The following is an 18,855-nucleotide window of genomic DNA, read 5'->3' as shown; positions in this document are numbered from 1 at the left end:
TAAGAGATTTCATTAACAGAATAAAAGAATGAAATATATATTGTTGATTGACACTTCCCTTATTTCAGAGCGGTATTGGAGGTCCTATACTTAATAGTTCATCCGGACTGATTCTTGGTATGAATGTATATATGCAAAACAAGTCTAGCTTATTTATGCCAAGTACTATTTTGAAGCAGTGTTTGGAGCAATTGTTGGACTATGGGTAATATTCTGACATTTTTCATTTTCATTTTCATTATTTTGTTTTTCTAATTTGATACAATTTAGATTATTTTATATTTCAAATAATAATTTTATAGGAGAGTGGTGAGTCCGTGGCTTGGAATGAAGACAAGGAGTATAAACGAGATAAAATTGGATCAGTTGGAACTCATTTATCAGAGTTTTCCATCTACTGATGGAATATCTATTGATGGAATTATAGTAGATGAGGTTTGTATTTTGTCAATATTCCTGCGAAATTGCATTTTTATTTATATTTCGTAATTTTTTCTTATTCTTTTTTATCATTTTTGAATTTGACCGTGTTTGTAACTTAATCATTTTAAGGTGATAAGCGGATCGGCAGAAATGGCTGGAGTTTGTACTGGTGATTTAATTATTTCATGCAACAGTATTTCTGTGAGGTCACCGGTGCAGGTAATATAGTTTGCTTTATATTAATCTATTAGTACTTAAGTTTGGGAATCATTTTGTAAAGGTACAAAAAATGAGATTTGGCCCAAAATGATTTTCAATAAATTGAGATTTATTACTGTTATTGACTTGTTTATGAACAAACAGTTTTCTGACTTGCTGCTAAGAATGGGTAAATCACATTGTGAGCGTAAAGTAAAGAGAAGAGCCAAGTCAATTGAGGTTAGTTTAAAATTGGTTAATTTGTTTTGTTTTTTGCCGGTAAAAGGTAAACGCTATAGTTGTTGTGCTCTATATTTGATGATTAATTTGAAATCAGGTTGAAATACAAAGGCCATCAACTCTTACGACGATTGGTAAAAGCATAAAATTTGAAACATTTACCCCAAGTAATTTTAGCAAGTATGTTTTATGGTTTTTGCGTGTCTAATTGTTTTTGTATTTTTTTTGTTCAGGCTTATTATGTGTTTTAATTTTCATGTTTTTGTGTGTTTTTAACAGGTGGCCAGATCTGCCTCTTGATGTTTCAGATGATAACTGTGGCATTGTCTTATTTAGCTCACATGTAATCAAATCTACAAAACATATAAAAATATATGAAATGATTGTAACGGTGAGAATTTATGTCTCACTTTTTTTCCTGCATCAGTCATGGCATCAATTATAATTCCTTGGTGGTGACTGGTTATTGTAGATTTGTGGCATTTAAATATTTTACTCATGGAATACGTTGTTGGTGCACTATTGCACCAGTGAGATAATTGTTTTATTAAGACTTATTTTGAGTACTTATTTTGTAGGTTGAAAACAGGGCTCAAGAAATAGGTTCCAGATTAGGTGGATTGAACAACAACCAACAACGCATGCATGCTTAATTTATCTTTGTGATAATTCTAAAACATTAATCTGCTGTCGTTGCTTCTCTGATAGCAGGTCCTGAGCATGCCCTTTTGTAGCTGATAATCCTAGCCGAGCTATGTATGGACGTGAGTTGGACAGGAGTTTTAGGTACATAGTAGTAGTTACGTTTCTTGTAATTGTATATGTATAAACTTTAAAGGGTGTTGATATTTGTAGGATGCGTTTTTTTTAAGTGATTTCAACAATGTTCAAATTATATCCTTGCATCGAGACATACGAAGAAACTTTTATATTACCTTCAAACTTTGTATTGTCATTAGAATGGGATTATTGATTCTGAATTACAACCACTTTTGTCGAGCTTGGTAATATTTGGTTTTCCCCAAGGTGATCAATTGTAGTTAGTCTCGATTTCAATGACCATCGGATGGTCGGTCATTTCTGCCAAAATGGGAAAAATCACATTTCCAGGCCACAAATAAGTAAAACTATAATTGTTTCCTCCGTTGGTCATAAATTCTTACAGAAGCGTAATAAATTAATACAGTAACAATTTTTCTATAAAAGAGTTAGAATCATAAAAGAGAAAATTGAAGGCCTTCTAGTCTCATTTTGTAAAGCCATTAAACAAACAATGATCCTCTGAGATGCATAGGTTGGCCATAATTACACCGCTCCTGATCACAATGCACTGGCTAGCTAGAGCAAGGAGATACATCGACAAGGGTAAATGAGAGACAAGGGTAAATGAGATATACAGGCTAGGATTGAGTTGCACTGCTCCTGATCACAATGCACTGGCTAGAGCAAGGAGATACACCGACAAGAGTAATCTTGATACTTGGCTTCCAAATGTTGATCGGTTTTGCATGGGAAAGCTGCAACACTACAAAAAGCTTAGCAAACTATCCGGTGAAATTCATTTAGGGGAATTAATCATAAACTCGAGTAATTATCAATTAAATGCACCAAAATTAGGACTAAAGCAATGATTTTTGACACAAAAGAAGGGGCGATAACGTAGTTATCACTCGACTAGGATTACCGGCTGCAAAAATGGCGGATTTACATTGGAAGTTTCCATGCTCCATCACAACGAGTCTCTGGAATGCCTCTGGGCGATTTGTTAAGGACTACAAGCTCAGGACCTGGTATCAAAGAAGCAGCTGATTAAGGTTTTAGAATCAAAACAGAGACAAACTAAGCATGCATGGGGGATCAGGGAATCAAGAAGCATTAAGCATGATGCATGTTCAAGATAATTTAATGGGAGGACTCAAAGAATATAAAAATATCATGAAGCCAAAGAATAAAGAAGCAAGCATTGAGTAGGTCAACATTTTTCAACCTTGACAATAAATATCAAATAAGCTACACCCTATTTCACTCAAATAGTCCAGTCCAGTCCAGTCCAATTTGCATTTTTAATGCATCAAGTATTATGAAACTGGGCCTTTTTTATATGTGTGATACAAATATATAATCATGACAAAATATTTTCATAAAATACGAGTAATATTTATCTAATTACTCAAGTTCGAGCCGCTCACGAGCTTTTCGAGCCGAGCCAATGTTAGACCGAGCCACCCCTAGACATGACTACATGAGGTCATATATATTGAGCTCTGATTCGTTACAATTTATCACCTTACCGAAAACAAAATATCAGCTGGCTCGGCAAAAGCAATTAGGATCCTTTGTAGTTCCTAAGACTATGTTTATCAATACGAGTCTCAACAATATAATACGGAGTATTATTTTATTCTAAAGACTCCACTCATACTCTTTATTTTTTCCACTTTATCCCTCATAGTCATACCCATCGAGATTCTCGACAAAATTTATAGGACACCGTAAAACTATTTTCTACACAAACAAATGACTTTTCAGTATTCACTAGTCTTAAAGTGGGTCTTGGAAATCTTCTAGGACTTTGCTACAATATTGCTACTTTATCTCAGGAAGTGTGCAAGTTTAATGTTGAGACTATTGCTGAGAGCCTGAGACCCATCTTAAGACGCCATTAAACTTGGTCTTAAAAAAGTGGAAAGACCACTTCTTGACTGTCTAAATTTCAATTTGCAGTAATCTAACGGTTCGAGTTTGTCATGAATAATATGGGAAAAGAAAATGAAATGAGAAAAATGGTGCTTATTGGGTAAATACAAGGGTGTTCTTCAACACTCCACATTGGTAGCATGTCACTCACTAGTCAACTCAGACACCGGCTTTCGATACTTGAGTATATTTCATAACATAAAATGCTTTCACCATATATATGCAACCGTGCCAGAGCAACACACCAAATCTCCCTTTTACTACTAAGAGAATAAAACTCTTAGTAGTTTTCCCGCCTAAACATATGCTAGAACTATATATGGAAACAATAACAAAATTATATATTCATTTATCTTTTACCTCCTTTACAAGAAATAATCAGTGTCTCTAATTTATTATGCAATCATTCCATAAATATTATTTCTTCATCAGTTATATTCTAAAATTACGCAAATCTGCTTCTTATGCAATCTTTACTTTAATTATTGTTCATCACTTACAATCTGAAATTACGTAAATCTGCTTCTTGTATTTTTAAAGGACGTAACAGTTTTTAAGTATTTTTTTATTAGAAATAAACAAAAATATTAGTTTAATTATTTGTAAATCGTCTTTTTAAATGCGCAGTGTACTGTTTTCGTTATAAGGTTAATATGCGTTTTAATTAGATTTTAAATCACTTAATTGTATTTTAATGTCATAAATTAGTTTCATGCAATGATAGAGCATTATAAAGTTTTTTTTATAGTAAAGTTATGAAGAATAGTCGGTTTAGATTAGTTAGTTAACTACTCAAAGTTGGTCAAATCTGTTATGTGGTCAATTCTGTTATAACAGAATTCTGTTACACTCTCTCTGTATATAAAGACATCCTCCTGTACAGATCATTTTAACTTAATACAAACACACTTATATTTACTTCTCTGTCTTCATACATTTCTTACTAAGCTCATCAATGGCGTCCTTCAATATCATCAATGGCGTCTGGATCACTTGATCATTCTCAGTTTCACATGGTATCAGAGAACAGGTTGTTGTGATCTGTCTTTTAACGCCATTAACAATTCATCATTTCATCAAATTTGTTCTTAATTTCTTCCGCTTCGCAATTTTTTTTTTACATAAAAATTCCAAAAATATTCACATATTCATCTTCTTTTGTGCGTTTTTCTTTCATTCGTGCTTCATTTGATCTTTTCATAACTCGAATTTCATTTCTTTTGCGTTTTCCCCAAATTCCTAAAAATTAGGGTTTGTGATCTTCTTTTCTCTGCGATTCTTCATTTTCGATCATATCGATTCATTTTTCATTATGCCTGCATCCGTGACTTCCGCGACAGGTGATGATTACAGCAATCCTTATGATGATCAGCTGTTTCTTTCGAATTCTGATTTTCCTTCGATGTCGCTTGTTACCACTCCTTTTGCTGGCAAGAACTTTCTCAATTGGAGTCGTGAAGTTCTCATGGGAGTTGGAGCTAAGAATAAGCAGGGATTTCTTGATGGAACTACTGCTATGCCTTCTATTACTTCTTCAAAGTATCAGCAATGGAAACGATCTAATAATATGGTACAGTGCTGGCTTCTACATGCTCTTTCGCCAGCGATCAAAGCGGTGTTCATGACGACTAAGTCTGCCAGACGTTTATGGACAGATCTTCATGAGATGTATGGTCAGAGTAATGCACCATTGCTGTATCAATTGAAGAAGGAGATTAAGAACATTTCTCAGTCCACAGACGAATCAATTGTTGAATATTACAACAAATTGAAGCGTCATTGGGATGATATTGAAGATCTTGAGCCTTATCCTGATTGCACTTGTGGAGTTATGTCAAAGTGTACTTGCAATTTACTCAAAAAAGTGCTGGAAATGGCTTCTCGAGAGAAAGTCATTACTTTCTTAATGGGATTAGATGATTCCTATGATAATCTCCGGACAAATATCTTGTCTATGGAGCCCTTGCCTACTATTAACAAGGCTTACTCTCTTGTTCAGCAAATTGAAAGTCAGAAATCATTCTCTAAGCTTGTTCATAATCAGACAGAATCTAGTGCTATGGCGGTTAACCGGGGTAAAGGACAAGGTCACTGGAATAAGCCAAATGATGCGAAGCACTGGAATGTTTGGACTCGAGATGGTGCTGGTGCTGTTGCTAGTACTGGGAGAGACGGTGCAGGACAGCCAAAGAAAGGGAAACGTTGGTGTGATCATTGTAATAAAAGTGGTCACACTAGGGACACTTGTTTCATTCTTCATCCAGAGCTGAGGGAGAAATACAATGCTCGGTTTGCTAATCAAACTGGAGGTTCTGCACATAATGTCAGTAAGGACGATAATCCTCTCATGGGTAATGATGATAATTCTGGTTTCACAGTGACTGAGATTGCAGATTCATCTAAAGTGGATATAGATCCTAAGTTGTTTGCAGCAATTTATCAGCAGATGATGCATTTTAAACAGCAAGGTGGTCATGTTCAGTCAGATTATTCTGCAGTCAATTTTGCAGGTAATTCTCTTGTGACCAACGCTTATACTACTCTTTTTCAGTCACCTACTAGTTCTTGGATTATTGACTCTGGTGCGACTGATCACATGAATTCTGCTATACATTTATTTGTTAACAAAAAGCTGTTACCTAAGCCCATCAAAGTTGGTCTCCCAGATGGAACCTGTAAGTTTGTGACTCTTACAGGAGATGTGGTCATTAATCAGCATCTGGTTCTTTATGATGTTTTCTATATAGCAGATTTTAAGCATAATCAGTTATCTGTTGGGAAGTTGTTGGCTGCCAATGGATATTCTATCAACTTTAATATTGATGGGTGTGTGGTACAGGACCATCCACATAAGGTCACAGTGGCAGTAGGCATAAGGGAAGGAGGCCTATACAAATTGGAGTCATAAAGATGACAAAACTTGGGAGCATAGTAGTTCACAAGTTAGTATTAGTTCTATTTCTCAGAATAAAGTTTGTACTTCTGATTTAGCATTGTTACATGCCAGATTAGGGCATTCTTCATTGTCCAAAATGAAGCATCTAGATTTTGTCAAAAGTGAGGGAATGGATAAATTTGTATGTGAGACTTGTTCTTTGGCAAAAATGCACAAATTGCCTTATAAAAGAAGTGATTCTCTTACTTATTCTTCTTTTGACTTGGTTCACATTGATCTTTGGGGACCTTATAAACGACCTTCTTTGACTGGGGCTACCTATTTTCTGACCATTGTGGATGATCATACTAGGGTCACTTGGACATTCCTTTTAAAGGATAAATACCAAGTTTTTCAGACCATTAAGGATTACTTAGCTCAGATTAAGACACATATTCATAAAGATGTCAAAATTGTTAGAAGTGATAATGGGACTGAAATAGTACAGCAGGCTTGTGGGAGATTGTTTTTAGACAAAGGTATCTTGCATCAGAAAAGTGCACCAGGGTGTCCTCAACAAAATGGTCGAGTTGAGAGGAAGCATCGACATTTGATAGAGACAGCAAGAGCTTTGATCTTATTTTCTAACCTTCCTAAGAAGTTTTGGGGTGAGTGTTTATTGGCAGCTACCCATATTATCAATAAATTGCCTAGTTCAGTCTTGTCCTGGCAAGTTCCTTCTGAGTTATTGTTCAACAAGCCAGTGACCTATGATGAATTAAGGGTAATAGGTTGCTTGTGTTTTGCTTTATCTCCTGGTCATTCACGGGACAAATTTGACCCTAAAGTTAGGAGATGCATTATGATAGGCTATCCTTTCCTACAAAAAGCCTATAAACTCTATGATTTGGAAAGTCATAAGATTATAATAAGTAGGGATGTCCTTTTTCATGAATCTACTTTACCCTATAAAGCTGGCACACCAGCTGTTGCATCTTTACCCAAAGAACCTTTGCACGTTGTGGACCTACATTGTGTAGAGGAAGATAGTAATCCCATTGTCAAAAATAATACTCTTTCACCTACTAATAATACTACACATACTCCCAATACTACATATGATTTTACTCCTGACATCCCTACAAACAATTCTACTCAAACTCATACTACTATGCCTTCAAATATTTTTACCACCTCTCCTATACTCAATGAATATATTTCTCCCATCTCTACTGATCATCTCAATGAGGTAGTCTCTCATGTTCCTAGAACCTCAGCTAGAAATTTGAGTGTTCCAGCTAGATTACAAGATTGTGTCTGTTCCATCTTGCCACGCAAAACCGGACTCAATCCATAAAATTCTTCTGCTGAATCTTCTTCTTTCACAGCACGCAAGGTGTTATTATCTGCTTCCCAGACACCTCTTATTCCTGAACCAGCCTCTTATCTCCAAGCTAAAGCAGATAAGGAATGGGTAAGAGCTATGGAACAAGAACTGCATGCCTTAGAGCAGAATGGGACTTGGGATATTGTTGTTTTACCCCATGGTTATAAACCCATAGGCTCTAAATGGGTGTATAAAATCAAGTACAAAGCTGATGGTACTGTTGATAGGTACAAAGCTAGATTGGTGGCTAAAGGATATAATCAAGTCCAAGGAAAAGACTATAAACACACCTTTAGTCCTGTAGCAAAGTTCACTACTGTCAGAGTGTTTCTTGCTGTTGCAGCTGCTAATAGATGGCCTATTCATTAGCTTGACATATAACGCTTTTCTTCATGGATTTCTTGATGAAGAATTGTATATGGTGCCACCAGAAGGTTACAAGCCTTTACTACCTGGACAAGTATGCAAACTCAGGAGGTCTCTTTATGGCTTGAAGCAAGCCTCTAGGCAGTGGAACCTTGAGTTAACTAAGCTTCTTTTAGCACAAGGTTTCAACCAATCAAAGAATGATTATTCTTTGTTTCATAAAGACAACAATGGAAAATTCACAAGTGTTCTTGTATATGTTGATGATTTACTCATCTCAGGAAGTGACTCAGCTGAAATTACTCAACTTAAGAAAGCACTGGATGCAGCCTTCGCTATTAAAGATTTGGGGCTTATCAAGTACTTCTTGGGTCTTGAAGTCAGCAGCACAGAAAAAGGCCTTTATTTGAATCAAAAGAAATATGTCAATGATATCCTTCATGACACTGGAATGTATGAATGCAAGTCCAGTGCATTTCCTCTGCCTAAAGGACTACAGCTCTCCACTGATGAAGGAGATATTTTGCCTGATCCAGAGGTATATCGCAGGTTGGTTGGGAGGTTATTATATTTAAATCTCACCAGACCTGATCTTTCCTTTGCGGTTCAACATCTCAGTCAATTTCTTGCTTGTCCAAGGCAACCTCATTGGCAAGCAGCTCTACATGTGGTGAGATATTTGAAGCATATAGTAGATGCTGCCATTTTTTATCCTGCAGATAACCATCTCATTCTCAGGGCATTCACAGATGTAGATTGGGGCACTTGTAGTTTCAGTTGCAGGTCTGTCACAGGCCAATGTGTTTTTCTGGGAGATGCTTTGGTTTCCCGGAAAACCAAAAAGCAAAAGACTGTATCCAAGTCTTCAGCAGAGTCTGAATATAGGGCAATGTCCTATACTTCAGGGGAGATTGTATGGCTTCAGAGGTTGTTGCCGGATTTCAACATCAAAGTGCCTACCCCAATCACCATGTATTGTGATAATAAAGCTGCAGAGCACATTGCAGCCAATCCCGTCTTCCATGAAAGGACAAAGCACCTTAATATTGATTGTCATTACGTCAGGGAGAAGATACAAGAAGGATTGATTGCTACTTCCCATATACACACGAGCTCTCAAATTGCTGATATACTTACCAAACCCTTGGGGCAGCAGCAGCATGAATTTTTGTCTTCCAAGATGGGCATGTTCTTTCATGTCACACGCCCACCTCGAGGAGGGGATATGAAGAATAGTCGGTTTAGATTAGTTAGTTAACTACTCAAAGTTGGTCCAATCTGTTATGTGGTCAATTCTGTTATAATAGAATTCTGTTACACTCTCTCTGTATATAAAGACATCCTCCTATACAGATCATTTTAACTCAATACAAACACACTTATATTTACTTCTCTGTCTTCATACATTTCTTACTAAGCTCATCAATGGCGTCCTTCAATATCATCAATGGCGCCTGGATCACTTGATCATTCTCAGTTTCACAAAAGTAAAAATAGTTTAAAACAAAAACAACTTAACTTAAAGTGTCTCTTGATGATAGTAAACTTTCATTTTCTACCTCTTACTAAGATTATATTAGTACATTATAACATTAAACTGTAAGTACAGTTAATTTATGCAATTAATTTAATAGAATGTCTCTTTATAAAACAAAACTAAAAAATACTGTGTGTAGCACGGGCTCTACACTAGTGTAATGTAAGTAGATAAAGATGTCAATCAGACTCTTAGGGTCCGTTTGGATTGAAGGAATTGGAGATAAGGGGAGGGGAGGAAAAAGGAGGGATTTAATTTACTTTGTTTGGATAAAAAATATGGGAGAAAGGAAATGGAGGGGGAGAGAAATGAGAAGACTTATTTTCTCTCCTATAGAACAAACTATAATCTTTTCAATGGTGGCAAGATTTGGAAAGAAAACATTATTTGAACCTCTAATTATATCACTAGCATCCTTCAATCCTCTATCCATTCTTCATCTCCCTCCTTCCTCCCCTTCCATTTCCCTTCATAATTTTTGTTATCCAAACATCCACATCCCATTTGCCCTCCCCTTCTCTCCCCTCCCTTCACCTCCCCTCACTCCCCCTCCCCTCCCCTTCCCTCCTAAAATTGTATCCAAACGGACCCTTACTGTAATACTCCGTATTTATGAGTCTTGGGGTACTCTATCGAGTAGGCCTTACTCTGTCGAGTAAGGGAGTTTTGCGAAATAAAATAGTTTCTGACCTGTTGGGTACTCGATCGAGTAGCTGGGGCACTCGATCGAGTAAGGGGGTACTCGATCGAGTAGCCTTGGGTACTCGATCGAGTGTCCGGTTTTACGGGGAGTTTTCTCGGGTTTTGTTAATTACGCGATTAAGTTATTTAAACATATTCGTAATTGTTTTAAATCACTTTTTACAAAACCTAAAACCTGTTTAAGAGAGAAAGCAACTAGTTTGCTTCCTAATCGCGTTCTTGACAATTCCCGGAGTTCAGACGGTCAGTTCGTATCGTAGTTCGTGTCGTTGGATTCCTTGCGTCGAGGGTAAGCTTTTAATATAATTTCTATAATGTTTTGTTAAGATTGGTGAAACCCTAATTTAGGAATTGGGGGTTTTTATGAGTAGTATTTGAATGGTAGCATCTATGTGTTGTATGTTATGAGGAGAATTCGTAGAGGAGCCGTTTTGATACAGCTGTAGATACCGTCTGCGTGTTGTGCTTTCCAGGTAGGATTTCCTACTCAGTATTAGTCCCATAATGGGATATTGGTGATATGCTGTAGTTAGTGGTTTGATACGATGATTGTGTTTGTGATTGTGATTGTGTTTGGTTTCTTTGGCTCTCGAGATGCGTTCTCGGCTGAGTGGGGTCACTTGCGGGAGTGATCTCACGCCCTAGTTTCGCCCTTCGTGGAACCCGCCACGAAAGAGGATGTGCACATTAATGGACAGGGTTATCGCTCGTATGATGAGCGGGGCTTAGGTGGGAACGGCATGCGGTCCCCCATCGGCAGGGCTAGTCCAAAGGTGGACGGTCGATATTGAGATGATGGGAGTTGGTGGTGTGTGTGTGTGTGACGGTTAATTTATCTGTTTGCCTTATTATTGTTGATATATATTGAATTGTGTGATTAGTACCGACCCGTTTAAATGTTTTAAAAACTCGTGGTGATCCATTCGGGGTGGTGAGCGATTATTGAAAGGTATGATATGACGCGTATGGGATAGCCGGGATGAGTCATCATGTGGCGATTAGAAGTCTTCCGCGTGTCGACGGTGTCTTATAGCTTTGATAGTTTTAGCGAGAGACCGTTTGAGAATGTTGTATTTCGATTTATTAGTTTTGGTTTTGATCATGTAATCACTTAAACTATTTACTTTTAAATATGTTTCTTTATTGTCTTATGAATATCATTGCCTCGGGTAACCGAGATGGTGACATCCTTATACCTGAGTGGTCCTGGTAAGGCACTTGGAGTATGGGGGTGTTACAAATGGTATCAGAGCGACGATCCTGAAACCTGTAACCAATGAATCCAATGAATATAGGGAGTCAATTAAAATGAATCCGGGGTAAAGGTTGTAGGAGCTAATGCAAAGACTTGGGAGACGTCCTAAAGTCGCGAACTCGCCCTATAATTTTGAACCGGTCACATGGGATATGAGTCGGGATCGCTATGTGTTTACCTTGTGCTTTGTGTACCTATGGAGTGATGTGTGGCATGAATCAGTGGATGTATGTATGTGGAGAATAGGGAATGTGTAGAAAAGATGGTGATAATATGATTTCGTTTGTTGTTGGAATAGAAAAGCATGTTGGATGATTACTATGTGGCATTTGATAATATGACGTCACTGTTTCGTTGATTATATGAAAAGCTTGATAAAATTTCATGCTTAGCTATATCACATGTTGCGTTTATAATGTTGCTTAGTATGTTGGGAGATGTGAGATAACATGTGGGTAATATGTGATTGGTAAGTTGAATAATATATGTGCATGATGGATGATGTTGCTTGATTTTTGAAGATGGTAACATGAGATTAGCAATATTGGTTTTATGAGTACTAGGTCGTTTTGTCTACCTTGTTGTTGTTTAAGTCGTTTGGGAAGTAAAAATCAATAGTTGTGTTTTTCGATGATAAAGAGGTTGTCTTTAAACTGCTATAACTTGAGATGCATAAATGATTTTGATGTGATTCCAATTGGAGGTGATAGCTTGTCCTTTTACGATTCTAACGATAGGTCACACGCCCAAAATGACCAAGTAATGAGTGAATTATGACTGTTTTTCTGGCTGGACAGTCTTTGAGAATTGGGGTACTCGATCGAGTAACTAGGATACTCGATCGAGTAGGGGGTACTCGATCGAGTAGCCTTGGGTACTCGATCGAGTAGCCCTGGTAATTTGTTTACGTGCTTCGATCTTCACCTACTCGACCGAGAGTAAGTCACTTACTCGATCGAGTGGCCGTACTCGATCTAGTGACCCCTGTTTTGGGTCATATGCTTATCTTTTGACTTCGTTGCATATTATGTTTAATTCAAAGGCGTCATTTTGCTTCTTTATGCATTGTTTTACATGTATGTTGGTCTTGACGCGTAAGTTACCCAATTTTGTGGTGTAAAGAGTGGCACCTATGATGAGTATGAGTTCGGTGGGGAGGACATGGTTTATATGTGTTGGGATTGGTAAGACTTAATTGAGGCATAGAGCATGTTGTGTGAGACGAGATGAGTGACATGATTGTGTGTTGAGTAATGTAAGAATAAGTGAATGTGGGCAAAGAGTGATGCAAGTTTAAGGAACGTGAGAATGAAAAGATTGAAAGAAAGGATGTGGATAGTAGCAACCTGAGATGTATAACGAATTATGGAGGGAGATGGTTAGAAATAGTGTTGAGTAAGAACATATGTAATGAAAGGTCGTTTGGAAATAGTGGTATATATAGCGAACTTAATGGGACATGTCGCGACGTGGATTTGCAGGTAGTGACTGAGTTTGGAAATTTATGTTATCGAGAGACGAAACTATTGTGTGATTTCCTGGGGCATTTAACGGTATGAAATGAATTCTGATTTCTAAAGAGGTACAAAAGAGATACAATTGTTTAAACAGTGAACGTTGATTTTATGGATAGATTAGTGGTAAATGTGAGTGATAGCATAATAAGAGAAGATCCATGGTAAGAAAGAGTGAGATGATATCGATATAAAATAATGGGATTTGAGTTTTGGAGCGATGAGAAGGTAATTGGTGCACTAAAGGGTTAGATAGAAGTAATAAGGAGTTGAGCTATTAAATGGTATTGTTGAGTATAAAGAGAAAAGAAGGGTAAAAGTAAGCTGAGAAAAATGTTCACCGGAGTTATGTAACACAAAAGTAAGGGATCGTCGAGACGTATGATACTATCAGGAGTAAGTAAGTTAATGGTTATATAGGAGTTTCAGGACAACATGATTGATAATGAGTTTCGAGGAATTAAGGGAGTAAGAAGTTGGTGGAGTATTGGCACGATACGAGATATTTGGTGGAGAGTTGGATGACAATACAAATAAGATAGTATTGGGAATAATGTTGAGGTAATTTTGTTGATGGGTTTGATGTTCGTTATTTGGGATGTTAACCGGAGATAGGAAAGAAATCGTGATGTTTAGAGATGAGTGTAAGAGGTTTGATGTTCGGACAGTGGTAGTGTTATCGTTTGTGACTAGTGGTTAAGGGTGATGGTATATTAGAAAGGTAGCAATTCTAAAGAGGTTGATTTTGTAGAGACCAGATGGATATGTATGGTTGTGAGAGGGTATAAGATGTGGTTAGATGAGGCGGATGCTAGTAGTTGAATAGTAACGGTATAGTTATACTTGGCAGGAAGTGATGGTCGTGCGAATGGGGGAAAAAGGTTATGAGGGGCATATGAGTTAAGCTCGGGCGGCAGGTAACCTATGTCGAGTGGTAACTTACGTGGTCAGGATTGACTAGTTGGTTGTGATTACGGGTCTATGTCATATATAAATGTTTGTGTGAGGTTCTGACCTCACAAGAAGTGATATGGTGTGATAGTTATAAAGTCATTATCCCAATGCTCAGTAATATATGTTGGACACGGTAATTTAATTGAATGATATTCAAAAAGGTAATAATTTGACTGTTTTGGCATGACTAGTTATGCTTGTATGTATTCATGAAACATGTGTTTTCCGTGAAATGGTAAGGATGTTGTTCATGAGATTCTTGTCTGTTTATTCATATAATATGTTGCATTGTGAGTTAGTAAAGTGGATTTGAGTAAGTTTTCTTGTCGAAAAGTTATGTTGAGTCAGTCTTGATCGTTGTGTAAGTTGTGAGGACTATCGATGGGTTGTGGTGCCTCGGGTGGTGATCCGGGCACGATATTTAGTGTTGTGATGCGGGTATTTTCGCACTGCGTGTGGGTCATTGGTGGCGGTGTTGTGATGCCGTCACCGGTTGAGGTGGAGTAGGCGGGATGATTATGATTCGAGTTTCGAAAGTACATAGCGATTATACATAGATTTTTGTTTTGTTTGATGTTGTTCCTCTGCGAGTTTCGGTTTGTGCGATGATAGACAGTTGTCTTGTTTATTGATGTTTTCTTTACCTGGTTAAGTTGGGAATGAGGGTAGAGTATGATATACATAGAGTTGTATATGTTTTCGTTGTTGTCATAGTATAGTGACATTCTGTTAATGGGACACGGTTGTGAGAGGTTGTTACAATAGTTAAGGTTTCAGTAGACATGGTAATGGCAAGTGAATCGTAGAACATGTGCGGTAATGACCCGAAAGATGCAGGTGGTTCATAATCCTTTGTTGAGACAGTGAGTGTAGGGTATTGGGAATTAGTGTCATGTTAAGTTGTGTATGAGTTTTGCGGTAATGGAAGAAAGAACTTGAGGATCTAGTGTGCGTGTACGTAACGAGTGTGAATCGTGAGTTATGCTTCTGGGACATAAGTGCCTTACATAGAGAGGTATGTTGTTTTGCAGTAATAATGAAGAGTTGGTATGGTGATTTTGCTACGAGTTTTATGGTATAGGTTAGGTGGTATGCCAAATGAGTTGAGTTATGAGAAATGTTTATGTATGGGAGCCTTGAATATAAGAATGGTGAGTGTTTGGTTTACAAACGGTTATTTTTCACATGTGGTAGTAAAGAGGGTAATGAGATGTATCTAGGATTTAGTACTAGTGAGTTACGAGGACGTAACGTTTATCTTAAGAGGAGTAGGATGTGATAAAAGAGATTTTGATGGGTGTGCATATGGTAACATATTTGGAAGTTTGAGTCTTGATGTCGAATAAAAGGTTGATTCGTGTTGTGGTTAATTTTGTTAAAGGTCATGACCGTATTGGTAGTAGTTCGATGTTTAGGAGTGTGAGAATATTTGGATAGTGTTGACACTTGGATGATGATGATGATGGTTATGAGTTCGGTAGTCTTGGCAGTTGGATGAGGATGTTTATGAGTGTGAGTAAACTTCGAGGACGAAGTTCCTTTTAAGGGTGGTAGAATGTAACATTCCGTTTGATGTTATGAGTATTTTGGAGTGTATGGAGTTAGTGTTGAGAGAGATATAATGGAGTTGATACGATATCGTGAGCCATGTTGTGGAGGTAGGAATAGTTAGTGGAGTTAGTGTTACGAGTTCATGTTTGGGTTGAAGTTTTGTTTTGAGTTCTTAGTCACGTTGTGGTGTCTTGATCGAGTTAGTATGTTTGCTTTTATGTATGGGTTGAACTTCGGGGACGAAGTTCTTTTTAAGGAGGGAAGACTGTAATACTCCGTATTTATGAGTCTTGGGGTACTCTATCGAGTAGGCCTTACTCTGTCGAGTAAGGGAGTTTTGCGAAATAAAATAGTTTCGACTGTTGGGTACTCGATCGAGTAACTAGGGTACTCGATCGAGTAAGGGGTACTCGATCGAGTAGCCTTGGGTACTCGATCGAGTGTCCTATTTACGGGAGTTTTCTCGGGTTTTGTTAATTACGCGATTAAGGTATTTAAACATATTCGTAATTGTTTTAAATCACTTTTTACAAAACCTAAAACCTGTTTAAGAGAGAAAGCAACTAGTCTTCTTCCTAATCGCGTTCTTGACAATTCCGGAGTTCGGGCGGTCGGTTCGTATCGTAGTTCGTGTCGTTGGATTCCTTGCGTCGAGGGTAAGCTTTTAATATAATTTCTATAATGTTTTGTTAAGATTGGTGAAACCCTAATTTAGGAATTGGGGGTTTTTATGAGTAGTATTTGAATGGTAGCATCTATGTGTTGTATGTTAGGAGGAGAATTCGTAGAGGAGCCGTTTTGATACAGCTGTAGATACCGTCTGCGTGTTGTGCTTTCCAGGTAGGATTTCCTACTCAGTATTAGTCCCATAATGGGATATTGGTGATGTGCTGTAGTTAGTGGTTTGATACGATGATTGTGTTTGTGATTGTGATTGTGTTTGGTTTCTTTGGCTCTCGAGATGCGTTCTCGGCTGAGTGGGGTCACTTGCGGGAGTGATCTCACGCCCTAGTTTCGCCCTTCGTGGAACCCGCCACGAAAGGGGATGTGCACATTAATGGGACGGGGTTATCGCTCGTATGATGAGCGGGGCTTAGGTGGGAACGGCTGCGGTCCCCCATCGGCGGTAGGTCCAAAGGACATCGATATTGAGATGATGGGAGTTGGTGGTGTGTGTGTGTGTGATTCAAATTTGTCTGTTTGCCTTATTATTGTTGATATATATTGAATTGTGTGATTAGTCTTGACCCGTTTAAATGTTTTAAAACTGTGGTGATCCATTCGGGGTGGTGAGCGATTATTGAGCGGAGTATGATATGACGCGTATGGGATAGTGGGATGATTCATCATGTGGCGATTAGAAGTCTTCCGCGTGTCGGGCGGTGTCTTATAGCTTTGATAGTTTTAGCAAAGAGACCGTTTGAGAATGTTGTATTTCAGTTTATTAGTTTTGGTTTTGATCATGTAATCACTTAAACTATTTACTTTTAAATATGTTTCTTTATTGTCTTATGAATATCATTGCCTCGGGTAACCGAGATGGTGACATCCTTATACCTGAGTGGTCCTGGTAAGGCACTTGGAGTATGGGGGTGTTACACTTACTGCCTACCTTGTAGTTATATGCATTACAGAAACGTTGACGTAGCCAATATAGATAAAGCGACAGAGATGAACATGTAAAGGAAAGCTTTACCTAAAGGCATCATTCCAGGACCTCCAAAATTTGGCTGACGTTGACCAAATGGAAAAGCATGCATTGGGTTATATGCTCCTGAACAAAACCAGCAGGAGAATGACTCAGATGAGGATGATTGCCAGCAATGGGTGCTGCATTAGGAAATCCCCTAATTAGATGAGGTGGAGGATGATTGCCAGCCATATGCATCTGCTGTAACACTGGGGGAGGGATAGGATGGTCAAAAGAGGCAAAACCGACACTTGAATGTGGAAGCAAATTTTGGCGGTCTATATTGGTGGGAAATTGATGATGCATTGGAGCATCACGATGAATGACAGCAGCATCTTGAGGTGTGAACTTCATATGAGGATCCAAGCGAGGAGGATGCGAGTCTAAAGGATGTAACCATGTTCTGCTGTGATTCATCGGAGGTGTATGGAGATGTGGAGAAGACGAGCGTATATGTTGATTTTGGTATGGAATTTCAGGCTTTCGCATATTGTAAGGGTAGTGTGAGAGCAATGGGTCAACGAGATTAATCAAGGTGTCTTCCTATGGAAACTTTACTCCAATACCTCTGTTGAAACCACTAAATTTAGCATCAGCTTCATTTGATGCCAGAATGCTTCCTTCATGACTACTAACTCCATCTCCATTTTGACCCGATTTGATAGAGAAAAGTCTACCATCAGGAACATCCATTTGTGCAGAAGCAACACAACTTTTAAGAGCAGACTGCAACTCTGTCATGAAGGCAGTCCCGAATAAAGTCTCTAGTGTCAAAGTCCTCTCCGAATGACTTAGTTCTCGGACACCAGAGGTGTTTCATGTTTGTAGAACTTTCGGGTAAACTTGAATTGACCCAGTTCCTGATTATCATTGGGTAGTCTTTCAGCCAGATCACGAGTTGATACTTACTGCATATTACTTGAAGTCGTTCCTTGCTCGTCCAGCTGGACAAATTCAACAGAGCAACCTTGCTCGTCCAGCTGTAAACATGACCCAGTATTAACTCAGACCGGACAAATTCAACTGAGCAACTTTGCTCGTCCGACTGCAAACTTTTGGCCCATGAAACCCAGGTCTTTAGCCATGGGCTCTGATACCATGTTAAATTCAACAACGGGCCTGAGCCGAACGGAGGAGAAAGAGTCCACAACTTTAGGCCCAAGAGGGTTTCACTCTAAAACCAATTGGCTGTAGAGGGAGTAGCCCCTTGCCTTATAAAGTGGTAATTCTTCTCCTCTTTTATCAATGTGGGACAACGAACTTTGGGTTTTTTCACACCTTCTTTTTTAAAATGTAGCCTCTTCTTTCTCAAAAGAACGATTTTTGAGTTATCTCCACCAATTCGAAGAGCATTGACTGTTCAAGAAGACATACCAAATAAACAGAATTAAAGCTCAAATTTTGGACAACAAATGTGAAAAAATACTGAGCCTTCAGCTTATACAATGGTAAAAGAAATACACCAT

This window comes from Silene latifolia, chromosome 6, assembly GCF_048544455.1.
Source record: "Silene latifolia isolate original U9 population chromosome 6, ASM4854445v1, whole genome shotgun sequence".
In the NCBI taxonomy this organism is placed as follows: Eukaryota; Viridiplantae; Streptophyta; class Magnoliopsida; order Caryophyllales; family Caryophyllaceae; genus Silene; species Silene latifolia.
Note: the sequence above shows the minus strand (reverse complement) of the source record.